The sequence below is a fragment of the Columba livia genome, chromosome 2, assembly GCF_036013475.1.
Source record: "Columba livia isolate bColLiv1 breed racing homer chromosome 2, bColLiv1.pat.W.v2, whole genome shotgun sequence".
Taxonomy (NCBI): Eukaryota; Metazoa; Chordata; class Aves; order Columbiformes; family Columbidae; genus Columba; species Columba livia.
This window is the reverse complement of record NC_088603.1, coordinates 118,950,910-118,974,654: the sequence shown is the minus strand read 5'-3', so window position 1 is coordinate 118,974,654 and position 23,745 is coordinate 118,950,910. Positions and strand designations below refer to the sequence as shown.

The following is a 23,745-nucleotide window of genomic DNA, read 5'->3' as shown; positions in this document are numbered from 1 at the left end:
TCTAATTCATTCCTGATCTGCTAAACTAATCTCTGTTTTTTAGGGGGTTTGAAAATGAATTTAATGGATAAAAAATGCAGCTGAAAGCCAGGATTATTTAAGGAATGGAGAACAATAGGAAAGCATGACAAGGAAAGATCAGCCATTTGACAATGAAGCAACATCCTGAGCCTGAAGCACAATACTATTGAGTAAGCATCTGAGAAAATGTTTTATTTCTTCACCCAGGATGCATTCTCTTTCCTCTCTCTCCTCCCCTCCTAGCAGTGGAGTTTCACTTGTTGTTAATCTGGAGAAGGTTAACTTGGGGTTTCCTAGACTGGACTGAGAACTGCATTTGTTGCATGGCTCTGTAATTCCACATCTTACATTTATAGTGTGTACTGGAAGTCTCAGTTTCATCCCACCTAAATATGGGCCTGAATGGTGGCAGAATGAGCTGTAGGACCCCTAAATGCTCTTTACAGTCAAAGGAGAGAGAGACACTCCAATGGCTGACAATTCAAAGAACCAAAATATGGCTCACCACATGGAGATCTCTCACCTTCCACTGATTGTAAGGGAAACCTAAACTAAGTATGCTCAACACAGAGGTGGCTGAAGTTACGTGGGGTGACTCCCATCCAACTTTGCATGTTCTAGTGCTTTTACAACTCCTCCTCCTTACCAGGAGTAAAGTTTCAAAAGGTTCTTCTCTCCACCACATTTGTTGTATGGGTTTCAAAAGCTGTTCCTACCACAGTTCTCCAGGCAGCATGAGCAAGGATATTTGCCTGGTTACAATGCTAGCTTCCTCCAAATGTTTTGTTATACAGTTATCAGAAAAGAAATCTTTGTCTATCTAATAATGATGCTGCAATCATGTAAGATTTTTATTTTTCAAAGACACCATGGTGCCTATCAGGTTATAAGAAATTTTCTTTCTGATCGCATGAACTAAGCTGTCGCAACACGTGAGTGATGAAACACTGTGAGCTAATTTACTGCAGAATTTCAATAACAAAAGTCAGGGACGTTTGAAGATTTGGAAAATATATTGAAAGGGTATAGATTTAAAACTAACACCTTTTCATTTAGGCATGTAAAACTAGTGTAACCCTTTTATCTAATTTCCTGCTCCTTTTACTAGCAATTCAGTTACAGCTCTTTTCTGTTAGGAACTGGCAGTTCAGTAGTTCAGTGGACCAAAAAGTAATGTAATATTTTGCAAGTTTTGTTGGAAAAGTAATATAGTAGTGCTATTACTAACAAGGAACATACTCATACTACAAGTTGGCTTTGCTTTAAAAAATTAATGAAAAATAGAAAGTACAGCTCTGCCCACTGTTGCACTTGTACAATCCATTGCACTTTACGACAGCTGTGCAGGCTTACTTAAAGACACAACAGAATCCTGTAGTTGCAATGAATTTACTAAAAAGCATCAAGTTTGTTCAAATTCACTTACAGGAATTATTTAGACTCATACATTTCAGTTGTGGTTTGCCTAAGAGGTCAATTGTATTTTCTTAGTTGGTGGACAACAGAATTATAGACGGGTCTAGCTTGGAGCCTCAGCTTCATTTTATAGACATTCAAAACACAAACCTGATCCCTAACTAACTTGATTCTTCCTCACAAAAACAGAGCTTCCAGGTCTTACTTCTTCCTTCAGAAAAATCTGAGAAAAGGAGAATTCTTTAGGAAATTGCAATTCTTTTTGCATAAGTTAATTTAAACTTTATAGAGAAAAAATTCTGGCCTGATGTAATTTTTAAATCATCGTTTGATGATCACTGAAATGATTTGGAATTTTCTTTAATCATGGACATTTAAAAGCCCTCAGGTTTTATTTGCTGTGTTTCAGGATGCTTGCCTTGACTGTAATGACTGTGATCAGAATTTCACCTGCCTGGTATAATAATAGATTGTGCTTTTGCAATGATTTTGTGGATAATTTCATTTCTGGCTCTCTTAACTTCATCTGTAAGCTCTTTTTTCACATCCATTATCTTACTTAATGCCTGCGTTTTTATTCTTGTGGTTTCCTTTCTATTTTTTTCCCTCTTTGCTGTTCTTCATTTTTGCTTAGTCTAACATTTATTGTGGTTTATATTTAGGATACATGTATGTTTGGGGTGGAATTATAATCTGAACATTTATATACTGAGTATATGTTTTTGTTGGAGAAATACATAATTGATGACTGTTCTTATTCTTCTGAGAAATGCCAATAAGAAATGGCAGGCTCCAATTCAATGAATCCTCTACTGTTTTAACAAAACAAAACACTGAAAGCAGGCTATGGAAGTACCATAGGATAATTTTTTGAAGTGCAACAGTTTATCCTGGGGTCAAAGATATTGCAAATGTTGGTGTTTGACTGTTTCACATCTGTCATAATCTTATGCTGAAATACCATTAAAATGTCAATAACATACTTTGCAAAAAAACACGGAACAGATATACTGTAAATAATCACATTAACAGGAAATAACACACTTGAAACTGGAAATTCCTTTTTTACATCTAGGCATATTTCTCAGTTTATTTAGATGTTAAAAAGATCTATTTCCCTTTAAAATACAGTATTAATAGCTGAGTTAGTTTAACTGCCGTTTTCTCACACACGTATGTTTTTGCAGACTAGCACCTACTGATACACTTTTCAAACCCTTAAATCTTCTCTGATTCTCAAAGTGCTCTTCTGTCTTTGTTTCTGTATGATGGTCACAGGGTATGAAGCCTCCTGGAATAAACACAGTTTGTGAATGCAAGTTCCACAGGTTTCTCTGCTGCTTGAGGATGCACATAGGTCCCAAAGCTGTGTTTGTTCGCTTAAAAAAAAAAAAACAAAACAGAACACTGCATTAAGGCCTCTTTAAAATTTGATTATTATTTGTCATAGTCAGTTCTCTTTTAATCTAATATAACTGGATAGGCTTCAAAAGAAGTGTTACAGTGTGAGTGGTTGAGTAAGGATAGGCATGGGCACATATGTAAAGTGAGGCACCCAGGTGAGCCAAAGGGACATCCCAACACACAGGCAGGCTCTGGTGACATTATTTGCACTACTCAGCTCTAGCAATTTGTTTATTTTTACCTTTGCCACATTAATTGACAACATTTATTTTTTCACGACCAGTCCTTTTTATTAGATGTAGAACATCTACTATGAAGAAGTACTTTCCAAAAGAGAGGACTGAGGAAGGGGGAGGATGTTGAGTTTTGGAAGGGGGTTGTTTGTATATTTGTTTTCTTACAACTGGCAAAACCCCAGCAGCTATTCTCCAGAAATTTCACAAGAAACATTCATATGGGCAGGAAATCTACTGGCAAGAAACAGCAGATGAAAGAGTTATGTACTGCTGAATGAGAGTTTTGCACCTGCACATTGCTTAAGTTGGAGAACACACTATTAATATAATCACAATAACATAAGCAGCAGGATGCATAGTCATCTACCAAAAAGACTTCATTTTGAGATTTCGTGGACACTTTCAGCATTTGTGCAAAACAATTACTATCAGGATATCATGTTTACTATTAAGAAGAGAACTGTGTACTGAGACCAGACTGGTCTACTGAAGGCCCAAGGATGCCAAGTGGGATTATAGGCAAGGATGTCCAGTAATTAGAGTAAGAGGAACCCTGCTTCAGACTCATTCAATGGATTCTGATTCTGTTTTATTTCTACTTTATTTTTGGATAAATTTTTTTTTTTTTTCTTTTTTTTTCCCTCAGGGTCATTAAATTTAGACTGTAATAGAGCTGTTCAAAAAACTCCTATGGAACATTTTTTTGGGGTCAGGATTTGGTAATTTATTGAAACCAAAATGCATATCAAAACATATCAACAAAGTTTCAAAACAAGTGTTGTCCCAGTTTCGAAACCTGGAAGCCCCGAGGTCTCTAGTTCAAAGGTAGACTACTTGGTGGGCCATCCTGCAATGACAGGCCATCAATCCTCTACCCTGGCAGTCAGAGGGTTGAGCAATGGTCTGCCAGCCAGGCAGGACTCCTCCAAAGCGCTGCAGGCTTCCAGAAAAACTTAGCCAAAATCCAACTGTCCCTGCAAAAACTTTAGATTTCAGTCAGCTGCTGAGGTCTCTCTTAAATTTGCTAAATAGCTTTGTTTTTGAGACTGGTTCCATCAGCTTTGCTGGGTAGGAATTTTGTTTTTTCCCAAATAAATCATTTCACTTGAACCAAACCATTGTACCTGTCTCAGTAATTACCTGGATCATGTAAAATGGTGCACCCTCCTTGAATTTGTCCTTGGACCCCTGATGTTGCTTCAGGGTTCAGTCACAGAAACATTATGTACAATTCAGTCTTTCCAAGCTGACCAACACCTCTGCCACACAGTCTGTCCCCTCCTTACCAAATTTCACCTCGAGGGATTTCAGGCAGCCATAGGGAGGTAATGCCCAGTGCCTCCCTGAGTGAGAAGGCTGAGACCTGGCCAAGGTGGTTCATGAGGAATTTCGGCCTTTTCCTACTGGGATCTGAATTGCTAGGAAAGTAAGAGAAAACATAATTGTGAAGAAATTCCCAAAATCAACTAAATCAGTATCCATTAAAAACATGATTACAGAATTATGCAATCTGTATTGCTATCTCTTGTATAAGTATTATGGCATATGAATACAGAACACACAAGAGCAATTGTAAGAGTTCCATGTGGGGAGGCAATGCTGAAACTTTGCACTACCATGGTGCAAGAGCTGCTGCCCAGCCACACTTGCTGACCAGGCCAAATTTTCTGAAGTGATTGGCACCAACATCCCTAGAAAACGCTACGGTTATCAGCGATAGATTTTTTACTCCTATAGACAAAAATGTTCTGAGGACTCACAGTGGTTTATCCATAGATATACTGCACAAGATTGTTCAACAGTCCCAAAACCAGGTAAAGCATTACTTTCATCTGAATGAGAATTGTACTAGTCTTTAAAGACAACTAAAACAACACAGCATACATCAGCATGTCGTCAGCAGCAATGTCTTCTGAGGCTTGCTTTCTCTTCTTCATTCACTGCAAAATCTATTGAGTTGTGAGGTATAGTGAGTGGGAAAAGCCATTTTAAATTGCATGTATAGCATTTTAGCATAATCTGAACAGTGAACCTACAAACTTTATCATTTTGCTATTAAAAAAAAATAAATAAAAACTATATAAAACTTGTAAGGACTCACGGAGTCCTCATTCAGATTGCTGACAGTCAGTGAATGCCTCAAAAATATCTCCCATTTCTTTACAGAGACTAAAATTCAGCAGTCCAGTGAATTGGACCATAAAATCGGTGTATCTGCCCCAAAACGAGCGTGCTTTGTCTTTGCAGTAACGTATCTAAAATGCATTTGTGGGATGGCAAACTGGCACTGGGCCGTGAAAGGTATTCACTATTTTGTAAAACAAAGCAGCCATCCATAATCTTTTTCGTTTCCAGATAATAAAAGGAAAGTCTCATTTTGCAACTATAAAAAACAAGTTAAAGCGATACAGCTGTAAGCAGAAACCCAGTCCACTTGTGGTTTAAAGAGCTCCACGCCTCCTGTACATAAAATAATGTGCTGGTGTCATTAGCATAGACAACAGCTTGTTTTCAATTTGGCTGCAGATAATGAAATTATCCCCCAAATTACCATAAAGCGGAACAAATAAACACAAAAGCAAACTCTTTCTTTTTCTTTTTCTTTCTTTTTTTTTTTCTTTTCCCCTCCTTCAGCAGCGCTGACTTTCAGCTATTTAGAATAAAAGCAAAGCTTCTGTTTTTCCAGAGCTGGGCTTTGACCTCATGCAGATAAAGAACATGAAATGACAAACACGCAGCAAAGAGTTACTGGGTCCTTCCCCCCCCGGCCTCTGTTTACATTAGGAAATGTACCCAGGGAGGAGGGAAGGGGAGGCAGGAGGGATGGGGAGGCAGGAGGAGGGCTGCCTTTCAGCGCCGTGCTCAGCTCCGCTGGCTCCGGCTGGAGCTGGCCCCTGTTTCTGAGTAAGCTTACTCCACTCCAGATGTGCCTCGGCTCCAGCGTGGCTGCCATGTACAGTAAATCGGCATCTGAGGGCTCGTCAATCTGTGGGGTAGAGCCATTGCGGTCTCGCCAGGCCGCCCCACTGGCACAAACAGAAGTTTGCGCCGCCGAACTGGAAAAGAAGGAGGAGGAGGAGGGAGAGGAGGGAAAGGGGCAACGGGGAGGGAAGGAGGCAAATAACGGGAGAGCGGTGTGTGAAAGGTGAGGGGCTGGAAAGTGTCTGCCCCCAGGAGGAGAAGGGGAAGAAATAAACACTAACAGCCAACGGGGGAAATGTTCTTAATGTATTTGTAAATTTACTTGTAAATGTTTTACACTTAGAGAGAAAGGGGAATGCTGCATATCGTTTGGCAATGCCGGCTGTCTATAGGTCCCCACGGACATACTGGTTCAGTACAACTTGTAACCAGGGCAAGAGAAACATAAAATATAGCTGGGAAAACACAGCCAATTAGTCATTACATGTAGATTGTAAAAACAAGAGAGAGAGAGAGAGAGAGAGAGAGAGAGAAATAAATACCCTTAGCAAACTGAGTCCCTCTCGTTTATGTCCCTGCAACATGAGTATGAAAAGGCAGAGGCAAATGACACCTTCTAATCAAAGTTCCACCTGCAAACCAGTCAGTGCTCCCATTCGAAATCCTCCAGGATTTCCTGACACTCACAAGATTTACCTATTTGCTGTCATTGTAAAATACAAATTGTTTCTTTAATCAGGCAGTTTGCTTTGGACCTGACCCCAGTTGTACAAACTCCAAGTTGGACGTTCGTTTCTGATCTCCTGCCGCCTACACAGCCGTTGCTAACTGAGTTTTAATAGGATGAGAAAACGATCTTTTCTTTTATAGTAGGTTCAAATGAGCTACCCAGCTTCAAGCTGACTATAGCTGTGTTTTCTTAATCACCATTTTTTAACAGCAACTCTAAAGACCAAGATGTTTGTTCCCCCTCCCTTGTCTTTCAACAGCGCCAAGTCTAAGAATGTAAATAAGTGTTAAATTGAAACACAGAACAAAAATGGGTCAGATTTAGTGTAATTGAGTCATAGTTAAATTTAGGATGCTTTTATTTGCAAATGTGCACTTTAACAGCAGCTCTATACAGCATCTCCAGGCAGAATGAGATGCCTCATTTATTCATTATTTTTATTGTGGTTGCGCCTGAAATTCTCAACAAAGGCTCCCAGTCCCATTGTGCTGTGCACTGTAAAAGATGAGCTTTGCATTTTAAAGACTCCCCTTTGCCAGAGAGGCTATCCTCTGCGTACCATCTGGGTTAGATGGCAGCACCTCAAATGGACAGAAGTATTGTCAGCTGTTCCAAATTTTCAAAAACTGTGAATCAAAGCTGAAAAAAATCATGAGGCTGCAGGAAAAAAAGTGGTAAGATTTTCTAAAGGGCATATTCAGCACCCCTTCTTGTCTCCGAATTTGTGAGTATTCAGACCTTCCCAACACACTGCAAGAGTGCGTAAGCTACTGTTTTTGAAAGAAATGCTCAGATTCTTGCAGTACTTCTTGATTTAAACACTATTTGCTTAAAAATATCAAATATCATTAGGTTTGAAATAAAGCCATAAGACTTCGCAATACAACAGAAAGTTGTATATGGGACTTGATTTTTCTTAGCACTACATTGACAGGGTGCTAAGCTCGCTTCCCTGTAGGTTAATTCATTCCTGCAAGGTACAAGGTGTTCTGATTCTGATTGCAAAGAACATATGTAATCATATACAATTAAAAAATTAAAGTAAATGCAATTATTCTTATGCATAACCTTCATACTGGGTTTTCAAACTCCAGAGGCACTGAGCTCATTACCTTAGATGCAGGACAATAGAGAAGCACAGCAAGCCCCTAGCAAGCAGGCATCCATTTGCCAAAGAAGACAAGTCCCTGCACAAAGTGTTTGCATTGCCAGCTCTCCCGTGTTGACCAGAAGGAAGCACGTGCTGCCTCCCACCTCTTCTTCTCATCTCAGTGTCCAGCCCATGCCCCAGCTCGCCCCCACAGAGGGTTCTTGCCATTGATTTATGCCTTGTACAGTCATTTACAGCTGGATAAAATGGATATAAAACCAGTGTATCGAATCAGGATGGCACAATTAGGATCAAAATGACCTCAAAAACTGTCTGTTTAAAATTAAGCTGGTCAAAGCACTGGTAAATATACGACAGGGACTTCCCTTACGCTGACAGAAATACAAACTGGGTGATTGAACAGGTGTTTTCAATGACCATCATTTCCATGCAGAAAGGCAACACAGTCAGGTCTCATTAGACAGTAGCTGAGGAATGTGACGTTTCCCACCCGATGCTGAATGAGTGGCCCGGGGGAAATGTGATACTTAGAGGACACCAAGAGCAGCACAGTTCCTAGCTCATCCACCACAATAATGGCACTAATTTGAGAAGAAGTGAGCATAAAGCTGATAATAATTGTCCGTAAAGAGCCATGTATGATAGTAAGATGATACCAGACAATGTTAAGTGACCATGGAGGAATGAATCTAGAAGCCAGGACACAAAATGAGTGAAGCATGAAGAGGGTGTTGAAAATGAATCACTGAGAAATACAGCAACAGCAGAGCAAACAGTGCAGTCCCTTTTCAGAGCAGCCCCTTGCAGCATTGTGCTCCTGACTCACAGCAATGGTGCTCTTCCACTTTAGTTTTAGCTACATTTTTACAAAGTGAAGTCAACTCCTTGTGTACGTGTGTATCATAAGTGCATTGACTTAGCCTCAGGTTTGTCATGTGTATGGTGATAAAGGGCAATTTTCCTGACAAAAGTTCAAAAAAAGACAAAATGAACCGATGATCTCACTAAAATACATATTTTTCTTTGGTGGCACAACTATCACAATGTGCCCTCTTGCAAGACTCCAGGTAGAAACGACTCAAGAAAAATTGCCTGTAAAAGAAATGATGCTTCATATTTCCAGCTATAACCACCAGCTATAGCATTAGAATCTTGGATCTACTTTTTTCTTTGGTTTTTCTTCTATACACATTCCAATGCACCTGACAACTGAAGGAAGGACAGCACTGTCCAGCCATTGTGTGGGCAGATGTTGTGTAAATTTCCACACAGGATTCTGCCAAGCCTCCCTCTTACACAGACCTCTGACACCTGCATTATTTGGAAGGATTACTTTCTGTATCAGTGAACTTCCCCCAGGGACTGAGGCAAGAAGAACAACCAAGAACCTGGCTGCAGAGCAATCCCGCAGAGTACAGAGGGATGCAATTGTTCTTCCCTGCTTAAGGAAGATGCAGCAGTCCCATGTTCCAGAGAACACGAAGGTGGTTTGCTTCACGTCTCTCCTAAAAAGTGGAGATTGACAGAAGTTTGTTAAATATACTGTCTGCAGCTATTTAAAAATAAAATAAAATCTAAAAGAACTGGAAGAATAGGCTGTGTTGTAATTGAAATTGTCATATACAACATAAACTGCAAACTTGGCATTTCTGTCCGTAAAAGAACTATCAGTAAATCCTCCAGGATTATATATGCCAAATGTTTAACATCCCAGTAGCATGCTCTGTATGATGCCTTTGACACCTGCAGAGAAATTACATCAAATCTGTAGCAGCAGTATTAGGTAATGCACCACAGTTCAATGTTCAAAACATCCTGTTCTTTACATAGCCTCCTGTCTTACACAAAAGCAGTTAAAAATAATAGAGCTTGTTCAAGCGCCAGATTTACAAGCTTGTGTTCATAGACTTGGTAAGGCTCATCTTGCAAGGTTGTTTTGTTTTACCTGTGGGCTGGGAAAGGGGAGGCAGGAGATAGCACAAGAGGGAGGAAAGCTTTATGAATGGATGGTTTCAAGCTTTTAGAAAAAAAAAAAAACTAAATAACCTCAACCTCTTTGCTTTTATGACAATTAATTTACTTTTCTGGAAAGTAAAATTAGTAAGAAGTGAAATTTGCAAGTAGTGAGCAACAGAATAAGCATCCTGTAGCTGGACTGGAGATAAAGTCACGGATTATTTATATTTGTAGTTTGAGATCTGGTGGCTTGGATCAGGTAATTAGTAAGACACGCCATTTGCAAAACTTGGATGTTGATCTTGATGCAGATTTTGTGCTCATCAATCTTTTGGAATGTTTGGAGGAGAGGAAGCTTGGCTCTCCTCTCAAATTTCACACTAGAAGGCTCTAACTGGATTCAGTGCTGAAAGAAATAAAATAGAAAGGGAAAAAAAAAAAAAAAAAAGAAAAAATGGCTCTATGTAGCCTTCTACAGCCTTGCAATGTAACATGTACATCGTAAAAATCTCAGTGTTGCTGTTACAAAACTATGCGAATAATAGGCCCTCTCCTCATTGGGACCTGGGGTTCCTGTTGTTGAGGGAAATCTGAGCAGAACAATGCAATCCACCAGTGTCTTTATGTTCTTGTCACATTCATGAGTCCTATGACTAATCTCTTTGCAATCAAGACTCAGCTATAATCGATCACTTTATTCTTATTTTCACAAGCTGTTGAGAGCTTTGCCGTTATTCATCATGTGTATGAAACACTCATTTTCACTGGGAAGCAATATTTTGCTGGTGTGTTGGACTGGGAATAAAAGGCCCTGGCTCAGCACACCAGTGAGGTCTGCTACCAGCTCCTGGCCTTTGTCAGAGATTCATTTCTTATACACAGGTTACATTTACAGTTAGCAAGTCTAAAAACTGTAAAGACCTTCATTATTGTTTAATGAGGTGCTTTGATATCACAGATGAAAAGCAATGGGAAACAATAACAGTAATTTGTACAAAAAAAAAAAAAAAAGAGCCGATGCTCCAGAACGAAGCACCAGGTCACAAACAAGCTGAATTTCACACTTCCATTGAAGAGTCTTCAGTTTATACTAGATCAGATTTGAGCCCATCTATTTTGTCCACACACCTACAAACAGTCTATTCGTAACATATTCCTCATAAAGCTCTTCCTCTTACTTCCTGTGAACAGGAATATTCCAAATCTGCACAGAGGAAGTGGAAGTTTAAAAGCTTTGCAGAGACCAGATGGAAAATGTGATAGGAAACTGGAAAACAAACATTTTGTGTTTTCATATATATAAATTACACTTAACAAAGGTTAAATTACATTCGTATCTTTCCCTCTCTTTTTTTTGCCCAGAACTTTTCGTTCTAGCACTAACAGTCATACACTGTAAGGGTTTCTACCAACAACAATAGTAAGAGTCTGGTAAATGTTTTATTATCAAAGGCAGTAAAAAGTCTTATTTTATGTCAAGGAAATCAGGCAGAATCAATAAAAATTTAACCTGTTGGCTTCATGAAATCAGTGGAACAAGACTTCTCCATTAATTTCTACCAAAATGCAGTTCCCTTCACTGGGTTGTCTGCAGGAAATAGTGGAGAAACTCCAGATCTCTGAAAGAATGATATGAAATACAGGGTCTCCCACAATAATTTTAGGGACTTCATCTCTCATGGACCAGGGAAACACCAAACAAAATTTGCACATGGCCTGAACCCAGACAGGGGTCTGACATTTGAATGATCCTGGAGTATTTTCAATCCATTACATTCTATCTTAGTAGCTGTGGGGTTTTTTGTCTGTTTGGGTTTTTTTGTTTTGTTGATGTGTTGGGGTTGTTTTTGTAAGCAAGCTCAAACTAAGCTCAAAAGATCTTACTTAAGCTCCAGCTATGATAAATCAGCTGATTTTCAAATTCTTAGCATCCACCAGCACACCTGAAAATCAGAATATTTCTTTTGTGCTGTAAACTGTGAAATGAAATTTTGAACATTTTAAGTCTGTGAAATCAAATTATTGTGAATGTTTTGTCTTTTGTAGTTACTGGCCACTGAAGATTGATGTTGCCCTGTAACTCCTTGCTGATTAACACATTCCTCTGGGTGCCTAATTTGTGAGAGATTTACACTGTGCAAACATTATTTACAGAGAGTACTAGATTCTCTCTAAATCAATTAGATATGCCCTTTCAGGCACATTTTCTGTTGGAGACTGCCAGGAGAGGGCTTTCTTTTTTACCTGCAATGGCGATTCCAAAACCACATCACCTCTGAGAAGCCACGGGGCAGCTTAGCAATAAAAAGGTCCTGCCAGCGCAGCCTCCTGTATAATTGAAATGCAATTTAAGGGGTCTTCAGAGGAATTTCTCCAACTCTGGAGGAGGCCGATCAGCAATCTGACCTCCAATAAAGACAACAGAAGGAAGCTCCCTTTGAAAGATAGAGGAAACTCTTTCCTTTGAAAAGCATTCTTAGGTGCCGTCTGCTGATACCGTGCAGACTTATCTCCTGAGGTCCAGACAAGTCTGTGTTGCAGACTATGCCAATATACCTCATGCGGTTCTCACTGCCCTTATCTAAGAAAGGGAAAAGTCAAGGAGAGCAAGTGAAAAACAAAACAGAACCCTACCTAACAGAGGGGTTTATCATTAGAAATGTTCTAAACACACCCAGAGAAATCTCCTTGTATATGTATGAAGTTTAAAAATTTTGGTGTTTTGTTGCTCTCTGGAAACAACAAGGCTGTCAACAAAAAGCTGACAGAATGTATCTATAAACCTGGTGGATACACCTACAATTATGCCTTGTGTCTACAAAATGAGCACCTGTACCTAAAGGCATACATGAGTTCATATGTTCAACAAAGGCAAATACTAAGTCCTGCATCTGGGATAGTCTGGAGGCCAACTGATCAGAAAGCAGCTTTTCAAAAAGGACCTGGGGCTTCTGGAGGGCAAACCGAACATGAAGCAGCAATGTGCTTTTCCAGCATTAAAAGCCAACCTCATACTGGGCTGCTTTATTAAGAAAATAGCCAGCAAGTCAAGTAAGTGATTATTCCCCTCTATTCAGCACTTGTGAGACCACATCTGAAGTCCAATTCTGAGACACTGACAAACTGGAGCAAGTAAAGCTGAGGGCCACCAAGGCGGACAAAGGGCTGGAGTACGTGACTTGAGAGGACAGCTGAGTAAGCTGGGTTGGTTTGGCCTGGAAAAGGAAGAGATGAAGAAGAGGGTCTCACCACCATTGTCACAACCTAAATTGTTCAATGAGTCTATATTAGTATAGGAAAGTTCATCTGTTTCCATGGCTAACCTGTATTCCACCTCACATCAGAAACAAAGCGCGTTTTCTGTGAGTTCACAGCTTGTGGGACAAAGCAACCCACTGCTGGGGCAGAGTAAGACTAAAGAAGACCTGGAGTCAAGCCAACAGCATGCCTCGAGCAAGCCAGAGCAGTGCAATAAACTTAACCAAATCCATCCAAACATACAGCAAAAATTCCCATGACTCAACCGCCTCCATAGCCTGTCAGCTCTACCTCCCACCTCCACAGCCCTGCCTAACACCAGAGCCTAGGCTGCCGGATACTTCAATCCAAACATTGTGGTTGCACAGGCCCCCTCCAAGCCCAAGGCCCAGATCCATGAATCCTGCTTTAATTCACTTCTGAGAATGTGTGTATTTTTTGGTCAGAATTTCAGTTGTCTATATTTGGAAAGTCTCACCCACAGTCTTTAGCTGACTAACGGAAGCCAAAGAAAATGCAAGATGTAGTGGTGACCAAAGCTGAAATCCTCCCTGAATATGATCATTCCTTATGTATTTGTGCATTGTATATATGCCTATCAAACCTCTAAGAACTCGGTCTGCTCCTTATTTCATTTATAGGGAAGGGATGAGAATGAGTCTGTTTCTACAGAATTCCCCAGATACAATCTACTGCAGAGTACATCATTAATAAAGGATTTTTCTATTTATTTGTTTCACCCAGAGCAGCTGGTCAGTCATGTCTCTCTGGGGCATGTCAGCTAATACATATTGTTTCATAAGCTGAGAATTTTTGAATAATACTGTCTTGTCCCTTCCATTTGTATTACATTACACAGGAGTAAGGAAGTATGTTTGCATTATACTGTAGAAATTCAAGGGGAAAAATATTTATAAAATGTTAGAAAATGACAAACTGACGATTAAAAAAATGTTGACAAACCTTTGTATAAGAGGTTATGTTTCATACTGGTAAAAAAGGAGGCTAAGAATAAATCTGAATCATGCTCATGTGAGGTAGAACTGGTGAATGACAACTGAGGAAAATGTATTAAAAGCAACAATTAGCTTTTTTATCCCCACAGATCTCAAAGCACTGAAGTACCACAGAACTCAATAGGAATCCATTATTGATTTTGGTGAGAAATGCTGGCCCGCTAGCCTCATTTTCACAGTTGGAGAAACTGAGACACATGAACATGTTAAATGAGTTGCAGGATATTACCCAGCAAACGGCAGAGCTGGGAATAGTACTCAGCTCCCCTGGAGGCCAGTCCATGCGTCATCCACCACACCGCTTCCTCATACTAGAAGGCAGCAATGGAGCACAAATTTCAGGGATTTTGTTTAATAATGGGAGATGGAGAGATCTGGAGGCTCACTTCGAAAGTAAGGGAATGCCAGGCTTGTTTGAGTGTTACATCCAATGCACAACTGCTGACACTAAAAAATGCACGTCTTTGCTCATATGCGGACTATTAAGGAAAGAGTCAGAGAATCAAGGAGGAAAAAAATAATTCCATTTATTTTAAAAACAAACACACAGCAATGCAGATTCTGTACATACTGAGTCAGAAGGCAATTTGCAAATCATAATGAAATGTGATTTAAACACTATTTCTGCTAAAGTGGTGGAATCAACTAGTTTGTTAATGTACAAGGAATACAAGGGTCTTACATCAAATGCCTATAATCCCATTTTTTTACAGATTACTTCTCTTAATCTTGAAATGGGTAATATCAGGCTCTTTCAATAGAAGACATGACTTGTAGCATGATTATTTATGTCTCTCTGATGTATGGGTGGCATATCACTTCTGAGACAGATGTACCGACTTTGCAGCTTATTCACAGAATCACAGAATGTTAGGGATTGGAAGGCACCTTGAAAGATCACCCAGTCCAATCCCCCCGCTGGAGCAGGAACACCTAGATGAGGTTACACAGGAACGTGTCCAGGCGGGTTTTGAATGTCTCCAGAGAAGGAGACTCCACAACCTCCCTGGGCAGCCTGTTCCAGTGCCCTGTCACCCTCACTGAGAAAAAGTTTCTTCTCAAATTTAAGTGGAACCTCCTGTGTCCCAGTTTGTACCCATTACCCCTTGTCTTACCATTGGTTGTCACCGAGAAGAGCCTGGCTCCATCCTTGTGACACTCACCCTTTATATGTTTATAAACATTAGTGAGGTCATTTTTACAAGGATATTTTAATCATTTAAAATGATGAACATGAATCCATTTTCACAGCAAATTTGACAATTTCCTCTCGCTGTGGTGGCTCCTGCACATGATTCAGCATTAGCATCCCATCCTAGGAGGTTCTGCATCCTCAGAGGAACATACGTGATGGGGCAGGACCAAAAGACACCAACTTTTCCTTTTCTTGATGAATTGTTTCAGCCCACAGACCCAGAATATTTCAGGCTACCATAATGGTCTTAGTTGAGAAATTGCCCAAATCCATGCCCACCCCAGCTGGGGGTGCCCTTCCTTTGGCCAGCAGGTGATGCCCCTGGTAGGAGTCTCCTAGCACTGGGAGAGGGGCAGCAGCTGCTTCGGAGCAGCCCCACCAACCTCAGTGCGGCTGACAGCAACATTTACTTACTTTTGACCACCTGGGTAGGCCATTCTTTTTCCAGAAGGTTTCAAATCACTTTACCAAGCTGACTGTTACACATTATTGTTGCGATGGTGTGATGAAAAGGAAGATAGCAGTTATGGCTGAGACTGAGATGGTTGCTAATTTCAAGTGAGTTAAATTGAAGGACGCTGTAAATATTTAACATGTTATCTTAAGTGAAGGCAGTGTGTGAATGGCAGAGCAGCAAGAAGATTATAGGATTCACATCTTACAGTTCAGCAGCCTTTCAGATGGACTACAACAAACACAATAATTCAGGGGCTGAAAATCCCTGCTCTTCAATTCACTTTTAGCCTTCTTTGTTGCTTTAATACAAACCAACTACAAAATTTATCTTCATGACTGCAAGTGGGAAATAAATATTACTGAAATTTCAGACTCTGAACGTTTCAAACTTTTCCTCTGATTTTAATATTTGAAATCTTGCAAACAAACTCATAACTTTGACATTACAATCCTTCATCAAACACTTTCTTCTTAATGACATTTTATTCATTACACTGTTCTCACCTACCAGGAGCTTCACTTCTGGACTGGCTTCGACTTTTATTGCTTTGGGGTTTTTAAAAAAATCTTGCCATTATGCAGCTGTGTAATATATGACAATAGAGGGTGATAAATCTGCACAGCTGAAGCTGAAAACAAGTTGAGTTAATGGAATGAAGTGAAGGTGATGACACTTTTTTTTTATGCAGAAAGTCATGAGATATTTTAAACAATATGTTTTACACAAACACAAAAATAAATCCTTCATTTTTTTCTTAAAGAGTCCCTGGTGCAAAATTCATTCCCACTGGAGAACACGCACACAAAAAATAAATCCTATCCTCTAGTTAATGGCTTCATGAATTCACACAAAGTGAGATAACACTTATGCTTCTAAAATCCAGGCAAAGTAGCAGGCCTCCGTTCTGTTGCTAAAATCCACTCTGTTGCTGATGGCTCCTAGAAATTAAAGTCTTAAAACGGAGATCACTGAAAAAAACATAAAGCATATGTTATATGCAGCCCCTTATTTCCTCACTGGGCTTCCCATGGGCCAGTGAAGGTTGGGAACCACTTCTGTAAAGGAAATGTATCTGGTGTCAAGTTAGAGACAGTCCTGTGTGTCAGCTCCATCTCTGCAACTGATTAGCCCCAGAATGACTTCGGCCTCACATAGTTTCTTCCAAGCACTATTAAGTCAGCCTTCAAAACTTGAGTTATTCCCAGTTTACAGATGAGTTATAAGTGCAACAGAGTTAACAGCTACTGCAAGGGGACACGTTAAATGAGCATTAGGAGCTGGAATATAATGCAATTTCCCAACCCTTGCCCACTCAGCCATAATGTCCACAGTCTAAACCACTTAGACAGAAGAAGGGAAAAAAAACAAATCAAAACAAAACAAAACAAAACAAAACAAAACAAAACAAAAACAAAAAAAAAAAAAAGCTCCTTCACAGAAACCGTGTCCCCTGAAGCCATTTCTGATGCCTGAATAAGCATTGTAACTTTAAGAGCTACTGTGCACCTGCAGCTTCCAAGTAGTTTCCAAAAGTCACCTGCCCATCCTAATTTTTCCAAACCTCAGCTTCTTAGTCTTTCAAAACATGGAAAGAAGAGCTATCCATCTCTATGTCCTACTGCCCACTGAGATCAATGGGAGACTTCTCTTTGACTTCAGTGCCTATAAGTCTTTCCTCACTTTTTGGGTTTTTTTTCTTTTTTCTTCAGTTTTGGAGAGCAGTTGTCGTAGGGTGGGTAAATGTCTCCTTCACAAGAAACTGTTGTGTTGAGAATCACTATCTAATCATTATGACCCATGCACCACACAATACAAACAGTAAAAATGATGAGCAAATAGAACAGCATAAAAATAAAGAATAAGAAAACAACACAATCATCCTAACAGCAATGGCTGGAAATTCATCTTGGAAGGCTTAAGTGTTCCTGTGGCACAGAAGCTCGGAGTGATTGTTCTGTGCCGCAGTGGTGTTGCCCAATAACCCATTCTGTCTAAACTAACAGAGCTGGCTAAGTTATCCTGCCTTGTGTTCTTGTTTAATTAATTGTTTAGTTTAAAGAGAGGATAAAAAAGCCTGGATAGGATCCAAGCTCAATTGCCTGCTGCTATGACAGAAAAAAGTACTGATCAGAATATTTCTCTGCAGAATGAAATGTGTATCTCCTGGGCAATAGCAAAACAAGTTTACATTTCTGTCTCTAATATGATTCTGTCCTCTAAGTCATTAACAGTTCCTTGATCCCATCTCTTAGTCCTGCTTCCTTTATCTTATTTATTGAAACTTGTAATATAAACAGCATTTCTTCACCTACTGTCTTTCTGAATTGTTGATTGTCTGGAAAATGGCACTAGCACAAGGATTCAGGGCACTTCTGCATAGCAGTGGGGTTTCAGTTGCACGTGGGTACTGTCAGACACCAGCTATCATTTAGGGCCATAGGGAGCAAATCAGGGAGCAAATTACGGGACCAGCATCTCCTCCAGCGTAAATGAGCACAGCAAAATGTGACCTTAGGAGCATCGGGTAGATTCACACAAGGCCGAGGTTTTGGCCATGTGACTGTTTCCAGCTAAAATCACATTCTTCTTCCACCACACTCTGGAAAATTAGAGACTGCAGATCTTTCTGAACATGCTTGAGGATGTAGAAAAACCTTTCATAATGCAGGGGATTGGGTTGGGCGGAGGGGAAAGAGGTTTCTTCTGAAAGGCAGCATAGGATAGGATTGGAAGTGCCAGCACTTTTGCCCCCTCGTTGTCACATTCCTTTCCCAAGCCCGGCTGATGAAGCGGTCTGCGAGCCGCTCTGGCTGGGAGGATTGCATTGCTGAATGGGGACGGGAAAGGGAATGTGGTTTCCTGAAAGGTTTCCAGCAAGTACATGGGAATGGAGCTCTTGAAAGAGACATGGAGCTGGAAGCACTTCCCTTCTGAGAAACACTTCCAATCCACTCCCCGGGCCAAATGTAATAACAGCTCTGACATTATTATTACAAAGGGGGAAAAAGTCACTCTTCCAGCTTGCTGCTGTGATTTCTCCATTTTGAAGCCACACCTTCTTTGAGACCTGGAAGTCATGCGGTTTAACACGCAAGCCTGCTTACAAGGGATGCTTCATGGGCACACCTCTACCAGACCTTACCGCCAACTCTTTCTGGAGGTGACAGGAATGCTTCTGGCAACAAAAAAAAAAAAAAAAAAGAACTTAAAGATGTGTCTTTCTTCTTGGGCCCCTCCTTATATCTCTTGCTTTATGTGGAATACATTGCCACAAACTGTCTGCAATATATGACAAGTTTTTTCCTACTGCAAGCCATGAACCAACATCTAGACATTAGAGAAAATTCTGTGTGAAAACCAGCTATTTTGCCATTTGATGTGGTAAATTTTAAGTCTGTAGGATCCTTCTACAGCTGCAAAGTGTCTCCTTTTCCCCACTTAATACACTACATGGCACAATAAATTAAGAGAAATTATTTGAAACATCTCTCTAAACAAGTTTAGTGGAGAATATGTTAACTGGTCCTTACAAGTGAACACTGACGGAGTCGTGCTAAATGTTCAGACTATCACCAGAAGGGTTAGGAAATTATGAAGGAAGAAATGAAGAAGCAAAAGCAGCAAGGGACACAGTTTCTGGTTTACAGTCCAGGAATATGCTGGAATATGCACAGAAGAGTTACAAAACAAGTTCTGTTGACAGTACAAAGTGGGGGGAGGGAGGAGGCAGGGGGCAAGCCATTAGAAACAGTATAAATTGTACTGGCATGAATAATGTTTCTCCCCAGATTTCGTTCTAGAAAAAATAAGGGGTGGCATTAATTCAGCAACCTCCGTTTCTAAATAAGTTCAGTTAAATTGGTACAATTTTTGTTTAGATAAGGCCTCAGACTCACTGACTCTCTGGAACCCCCTCTTAGCCTTACCTCTAACCACTTTTTCCAGCCCATGGCAGGGAAAAATGTACCACAGGAGGCAGAGCCAGACACCAGTAGTATCATAAGAGCTTCAAACAAGAGCGTCTCAGCAAATACAGGGCCAGAATCCACCCTTGCTCACAGGGAGCAATTCATTTGACTGGGAATACTTAAAGAGGCAATTTTTAAGCTGCCAGATTACTGACACCTGACAGCCATCAGCATGCAGTGCCTAAGCTCCTATAAACCATGAGTCAGTCAATGAATTACACGATTTTTGGAAAATAAGGGTCACTTAGAACATTCTATTAACTTTTCTGTGTTCAGATCATCTAACCTCGTGGGTGGTGTTTTCTTATTATTATTTTAACTAAGCATATAAAAGAAGTAAGAAAAAAGCTTCTTGCCAGTATCAGGAAAAAGAAAAAGACCATTCAGTCAGCTGATTGGAGCCAGCCCAGCGAGAGCCAGAGCTGGAGAGGTTCAGCTGACCATGAGGTTCAGCAGAGATTAGGAAGCTCAGAGGGAAATGTACATGGACAGCGTGATTCCCGGCGGGTCCCGATCCCCGCAGCCCCGGCAGACATTGCAAGAGAGCAGCACATTCAAAACCCACCTGGACATGTTCCTGTGTGACCTCACCTAGACGTTCCTGCTCCAGCAGGGGGATTGGACTAGATGATCTTTTGAGGTCCCTTCCAATCCCAAACATACTGTGATACTGTGATTTTTTACAGGTTTATGTCCATATTCTAAGTGAGGGCAGAAAGCTCTTTTGAGAAAATACAGCATTAACTATACAACCCAAAATTGACAGCACACTTTTCTTAAAATTCAAAATACCAGATTTTAAAGAGATGACGGTTAATTTTAGCTGATGTTAGAAGTTCAGGCAACAATCGAGAGAGCTGTTTCTGTACTATTTCTGGGTTTGTAGCTAACTCATCCATACATTTCACAGCCTCACTTCCACGGAAATTTTTTTTAGGAAATACACTACACTTTGGACAAGTGTTTCTTCTTTCAGTTTGATTCCTTCAGTCAAATAGAAACACCCAAGAAATCAAAGATTCATAATGGAATATAGGAAATATCACTAAAAATATCAAGTAGCAACAAAACTCTCAGAAGCCAAAGAACTACTAAACTGCGATCAATTTACGCAAAAGGCTGTACAAACATGCCTGAGGACATAGGTTCTTGCAGTCAGAGGTAGGTGGATATGAAGCATCTAAATCCAACACAGTGACAAAAAAACCCTACCTAAATTTCAGGGTGGTTAAAGTCACTAGAACTCTTCTTATTTGACATGAAATACACCAGGTTGCAGGAGATCACATTTACGAAAGTGCAAGATTGACAGAATCTGGGCTGATAAACACCTTTACTCCTGAATACAGTCATGATGTAGAAACAAGGCGTTTCTCAGTGTGCATCCTTCAAGGAAACAATTTCAACAGGTGTTTTCAGAACAAGCTCAACACACAATGATAAACAGGTCTCCACAAAATCCAGTTGTGGACACCGTGTTTAAATGGAGAAGGAAGAGGAATCGGTGTCACTGACATTTTCGCTTCTCATTCAACACCAGGTTAATAATATACAGACGTGGGCCTGGAAGCAGGATTCCTCCCTCACAACAGAGCACCCAAAGCACTAAGCAACAGAGTCACGCTGCTTTTTGCTCACTCTGGTTCAGTGAATCTCATGATCCTTGCAAGCAGCTGACAGTGGCACAAACAAGAAACTATTTCAGGCCATCCTGTCTCGCACCTGGTAGGACAGCTTTTTAGGGGGAGAGCCTAAGAAGAGGATTTGTTTCCTCCTTCCACCTCCATACAGGCTAAGGAGAAGACAGAGCCCATGTCTCCCGGTATCCAGACAAGCTCTCTAACCTGCAAGTTTTCTGTCTGGTTGCACTGTGGAAGAGCAGTTGACTGCTTGCTTTTGCACACTACAAAGATGATGCTGGGCTCTGGATCATGGCTAGATGGAGGAATCTTCCCGCGAACTCTGCTGAGGCTTGGCGATGGCTATGGCTTCAGGCACATCCTAGCTAAAGTTCAGTGCTCCCTCCTGGCTCGCTCTAGACAGCTGGCTACTCAGTGTGAGGGTTTTCCGACTCATCCTTATGAATCACCACGTTTTGGTGTACAGTCTAGTGTAGTTAGACTGATGATTTCCCATCTGGTGAGAAGATTGCTGAGCTCATCAGACATAGCACTAATTAACAATGTGACAGTTACAGACAAACAGTTCTGGAGCAGTAAGAGCCCCTTCACATTTGCCTTGCTTTCTGACTGACTCTTTTCCTGATGAAAATGCACTGGAATGATACATTATTAACATCCTCTGTTTTATTAGTATGACGGTCCTTATGTGCGTCAACAAGAGATTTAGATGGCAGGCCAGCATGACACTGACATTCTGAATCACCAGCAACCCCATCTGTTTTTTGCAGGGTCTCATAAAACCAGCATGTGTGCCCATAAACTCAGAAATGCCAACAACACCATGGAGGAAGTTGCCACTCAGGCAGTGTTACCTTCATGTGATCTTCAAGGTTGCAGAGCTGAGCGTAATTTTCATTAGACCAGGCTCAAAAATTCTGACAGTGCAGCCTGTGCACAAACTAGAGGAAGGGAACCTAGAGGGCAAGCCATCAATAACCATAAAATGCAAGATTAAGTGACCAAGCAGCAGCTAATTTAACCAAGTTTAGGAAATTAAGGTCACCCACTTTGATCTCATATTTGAATATTTTTTAACGTCCTCTATAGTTCTGCTTCGGCTCCCATCACGCTTTTCAGCAAATGCTTCGTAGAGGCCTCACTGTTCTCCATCCCTGAGCTTGACACTGTGCTCCATGGTGAATTAATGAGACATCCCTGCTGGGCGTGCTGGGCCTGCCACTCCAATTAAGAAAAAAGGAGATGAGATAATGCAGCCACCAAACCTAGCAGAAATCTGGCTGAAGCGATTCTGAAATGCTCCTACCATCTACATTGCTCCCTGCCAAGTCTCCCCACCCTCCGATGTCATTTTCTCCTCTCTTTTATAAGAGGAAATAGATTCTAAATCAGCAAGCTAGCTTCGGTCCTTAACGTAACAATTACTTACAATACACCTTTTCCCCTTTGTTATAAATGACTTTAGTGTGTAATTCAGCCAAATGAGGAGACAGGCACCATTTATACACAGTGTCCCCGTCCTTTTGTGTAAGGCCAGGACTAGCTGCATTCACCAAGCTAGAGATCTGCAAAACAACAGCTTGTTCCTTTCACTCTGGCAGCATCCATAGCTCTCCTTCTGCCACTACCTCTCTTCACCCCCAGGAAACCAGGACCCTGGGAAATGAACTGCTGCAGACAGAGGAAGACTAAGACTTCAGTCATTCAATGTGCTGAAGACTAGAGCTTAACCTCCAGTTATTCCAGAGATATGTGGAATTTTTTTTTGGTTGGTGGAAAAAAAAAAAAAAAAGAAAAAAAAGAAAACAAACAAACAAACAAACAAACAAACACCTGTTCTTAGTTTCTTCCGCTATATAAAACATGCCCTGTTAGGTCACTGTCACGGAGGCAACCCACAGGTCAATTTAAGGGACAACAAGGTCCAAAACCAACTTTCATTGAACCGGTGAAAAACAGGGTTTTAGCACTCCAAAAGTGACTTAAATACAGGTTCGGATATCAGTTGAGGAAAATTATTGAGACAGCAACTAATACAACAGGCGGTCCACAGTGTGCATGCACGTGGCTTCACCCAAAACAATGCCGGAGCCGTCCCCGAGTCCCAGAGGAGTACACACTTGCCTAAACACGGTGCGGGATTATTTTTAAAGAGATACACGTACTCGTAGTGAGTACAGAAAGTGTACACTCTCTATTCCGTGAGAGTAAATTTATAATACGCTCGCAGTCCTGTGAGAGTTATTTTACACTTGCAAATGTGCACGGAATCCTACACATGCTTATGTGGAAGCACAGGAGGAAAATACACTCGCGATTGTGCGAGGAAATAATTTAAAGTATGCATGCTCGTATTGGGCACGGAAAGTTACGCGTGCAAGTGTGCACAGAAAGAAAATACACCCGCGATTCTGC

General features: G+C 40.7%; 1 long non-coding RNA gene across 5 annotated transcripts in view; it reads right to left on the bottom strand.

The window, feature by feature from the left end:
• Positions 1 to 848: 848 nt before the first annotated feature.
• Positions 849 to 23,745, bottom strand: part of LOC110359098 (uncharacterized) — an 85,599-nt gene continuing 62,702 nt past the window's right edge. For 4 of the 5 annotated variants that reach the window (XR_010470557.1, XR_010470558.1, XR_010470559.1 and 1 more), the window contains 2 exons: positions 4,364 to 4,495; positions 849 to 2,816 (listed from right to left, as the gene is read on the bottom strand). This is a non-coding gene — a long non-coding RNA (uncharacterized LOC110359098). Of the gene's footprint in view, positions 2,817 to 4,363; positions 4,496 to 5,991; positions 6,224 to 23,745 lie in introns of those variants that run through there. The other variant, XR_010470556.1, reaches the window with a different exon arrangement.